This window comes from Giraffa tippelskirchi, chromosome 8 (assembly GCF_054371585.1).
Source record: "Giraffa tippelskirchi isolate mGirTip1 chromosome 8, T2T-mGirTip1v1.2.pri, whole genome shotgun sequence".
NCBI classification, from domain to species: domain Eukaryota; kingdom Metazoa; phylum Chordata; class Mammalia; order Artiodactyla; family Giraffidae; genus Giraffa; species Giraffa tippelskirchi.
Genome location: NC_137282.1, coordinates 112,344,264 through 112,348,287, shown reverse-complemented (window position 1 = coordinate 112,348,287; position 4,024 = coordinate 112,344,264).

The following is a 4,024-nucleotide window of genomic DNA, read 5'->3' as shown; positions in this document are numbered from 1 at the left end:
TACAGGTATTATTTTGAGAATTAATACTTAATTCCATACTAATTCAAATTAATATTTTACATAAAATTTAAATTAGCGTATCAGTATAATTTCATGCATTTAAATTTGCCAACTTTTCCCTTTTAATATGAATCTACAGCTGCTGTTTTATTTATCTCTTCATATAGATTTAATTAAGTTAAATTTAGATTCACTTAAATTATTTTTGGCTTCCTCACTTTTTCTAAATTTCTCAATTATGATAAAAACCTACCGTTTACATAGAAATTGTTTGAGGTGTTTAATAGTTATTTAAGACATCTTTTTATCTGAGGGAAAATTAGTAAATTTATGCAAATTCTATTTATAATATGGAGTATGTTGGGGAAATTTTGGATAAAGATCAAAGACATTCTTCTCCTTTCTAGGCTCCTAATTAGATACATTTTTAAGTCTATAGATGAGAGATTTAGAACTTTGAAAATAATTTAGAAGTGTTTTTCAGTGAAGTCCCTTTTTTTCTATTCAATGTTAGTAGTAATCTTCTAGTGCCTACAGCAGTTCTGCTCTTTGCTGCTGCAGTCTCTCTCCCTAAATTGTATCGAAGACTTGAACTAAAACTGTAGGAGGGAGGAGACAAAAAGATGTCTTGTCATCATCGAGCTCCATGTGCACTCCTTGCTTCCCTGAGTAAGTTCAGTTCAGTCGCTCCATTGTGTCCGACTCTTTGCTACCCCATGGACTGCAGCACACCAGGGTTCCCTGTCCGTCACCAACTCCCAGAGCTTGCTCAAACTCATGTCCGTCGAGTCGGTGATACCATCCAACCATCTCATCCTGTCATCCCCTTCTCCTCCCACCTTCGATCTTTCCCAGCATTAGGGTCTCTTCCAATGAGTCAGTTCTTCACATCAAGTGGCCAAAATATTGGAGTTTCAGCTTCAGCATCAGTCCTTCCAATGACTATTCAGGACTGATCTCCTTTAGGATGGACTGTCTCGATCTCCTTGAAGTCCAGGAGACTCTCAAGAGTTGTCTCCAACACTGCAGTTCAAAAACATCAATTCTTCGGCGCTCATCTTTATAGTCCAACTCTCACATCCGTACATGTCTAATGGAAAAACCATAGCCTTGACTAGATGGACCTTTGTTGGTAAAGTAATGTCTCTGCTTTTTAATATGCTGTCTAGGTTGTTCATAGCTTTTCTTCCAATGAGCAAGCGTCTTTTAATTTCATGGCTGCAGTCACCATCTGCAGTGATTTTGGAGCCCAAGAAAATAAAGTCTGTCACTGTTCCCACTCTTTTCCCATCTATTTGCCATGAAGTGATGGGACCGGATGCCATGATCTTAGTTTTCTGAATGTTGAACTTTAAGCCAACTTTTTCACTCTCCTCTTTCACTTTCATTGAGGGACTCTTTAGTTCTTCTTCACTTTCTGCCATAAGTGTGGTGTAATCTGAGGCTATTGATATTTCTCCCGGCAATCTTGATTCCAGCTTGTGTTTCATCCAGCCTGGCATTTCTCATGATGTACTCTGCATATAAGTTAAATAAGCAGGGTGACAATATACAGCCTTGACATACTCCTTTCCCTATTAGGAACCAGTCTGTTGTTCCATGTACAGTTCTAACTGTTGCTTTACCCCCTGAGGTAAAGGTCCCCTTTTTTAATCCAGGATGATAACAGTGATGTGCATTTTTTTGAGTGTACTGAGAGGGGGAGCTTCCTCATTTCTCTTACAGTGGCATTATAGAGTGGCAATAATACAGAATTCTCATGAAGTGGTAGAAGATGTAAGGGTTGTAAAATAATTCATGGTGTTAGTTATAAGTTAACTACTTCATGAGACTAGAACAGCCTAGGGTTGTTATGTCTTGACCAAATCCACCTACTTCCAGTTTAAGGACACATTGCCTGAGTAAATGGGCCCGGCCTGCAGTGTCCAAAGGTCCCCTAGCAGGGAGGGTCATGCAACTTCTTTGGAGTGTACTGGGCAAATGTTCTGGCTGCTAAATTCTTAGGTGATGCTTCAAATTTTAGTTTATACAATTTAAATCATTGTAAAATGAGACATTGACTTGTTTACACTGCAATTCATGTTGCATAAAGTTTTGTGATGAATGTAAATGAGGATGTTATATTGACTTCAGTGTAGGTTTATATTTATGTAAGTTATACTACTTGACATAGTAGTCTGTTTTAATTTATCAAATGTGTCAGTATTTATTCGACATGGCTTCCCTGATAGCTCAGTTGGTAAAGAATTTGCCTGCAATGCAAGAGACCCCGGTTGGATTCCTGGGTCAGGAAGATCTGCTGGAGAAGGGATAGGCTACCTATTCCAGTATTCTTGGGCTTCGCTTGTGGCTCAGGTAGTAAAGAATCCACCTGCAGTGCGGGAGACCTGGGTTTGATCCCTGGGCTGGGAAGATCACAGGAGTCTAGTGCTGGATAAAGTTTAGTTTGTTTCGCTGTTCTAGACCCATGGAATAAGGGCTTCCCTCATGTCTCAGTGGATGAAGAATCTGCCTGTAGTGCAGGAGACATGGGAGATGCAGGTTTGATCCCTGGATTGGGACGATCCCGTGGAAAGGGAAATGGCAACCCACTGGAGTATTCTCGCCTGAAAAGTTGCATGGATAGAGGAGCCTGGTGGGCTACAGTCCACGGGGTCGCAAAGAGTCAGACACGACTGAGCGACTAAACATGCACAGTGGTAATAGACTAGTTTTGAGTTTGGGAGTCAAGCCTGTGGAAATGGAGGTGGAAGCACACTAGTGCACCTTTTATTAAAGAGAGAATGCGTGAAGGGGAATGGTATGCTGCTGGAATAGCATCCCAAGTTCCTAAGTCAGGGACCATATATCTATGGCATCTATGTAAATATGCTTCTCAGATTTTCTACCATAGGGGACATAATTGATGGCCTACCTGAGCTGCATTGCAAATCGAGTACTGAATTTGCATGAGGCCCTTGTTTCCCCATTATTTGCTCATGGCCAGTCATTAAGCATGGCGGGGATATTAAGGCAGGCACATTTCTGTGAAATGGGCCTTAAAGACTCCCTGTTTCCCTTGCTGAAACTCTCTTAGAACCACAGCAGAGAGAGAGAGAATCTAAGACTTTTCCTACCCAACCCTCTTTCCTTACCCCTTTCTCCTGCAGAGATCAGTCCTTCGTCATGGTGGGATGGCTCTGCTAGCCTCCCCTGACTCTCAGTTTTCCCTTACAGGCATTTCTTCAGTAAGTACTTGCACATCTAATTTCATCTTGGCTTCTGTTTTTGAAAAGTGGTGATGTCAGGAGTGGTCTGATAAAGTAGGCAGTAAGATGGGGCACTGGGATGGTGTACTTACCATCAGGATGGCAACAACACTCCTTGAATGGTATGTGCAATATGGATAGTCTCTAGCACATGGTGGTGGTCCTGTTCTTAAAGATCTCACCTGGGGTGTCTTGGAAAAACTTCACAATGAAGTAAATGTCTTGGCAGGTGTGTTGATCCAAGCATTTGAAAGATACAGGGTGAATAATGCCCAAAATACAGCTCGGTTGTCTGGTTACTGCTAGGCTGTGTTAACACCCTACAGACAGGATAGTAAGAAACTATGTCCATTAACACACAGTTAAAGAATAAGTGTAAGGACCAGTGCATCTCTCTGGTAGTTTATTGAAAAGTCTTTATCTGTTGCAGTGGAAGAGCAAACTTTGTTAAGTGGCAAACAGTATCTTAGAGCTAAAATTACAGAGCTCCAGAGATGAATAAATAATCAATCAAGGCAGGTCTGCTGTGACAAAGTCAGGGCCCAAGTTGGAGAAATCTGAGGCCCTGGAATATATAATTGCACTATCTCAATGGATTTTCCAGAAGGTGTTGGCTCTGCAGATTCCTTTGAACCCTTGGAGTTTGTAAGGTAGTCTACCCTTTCCCTGTGCTTCAAGGTGTTGTAGAAGCCCCTCCTCTTCAAGGCAGTGTGTATCCTCCTCAGGAACTGCCTTCGCCTCCTCTCCCAGCTACTAGGCCAACTGGAAAAGAGCTA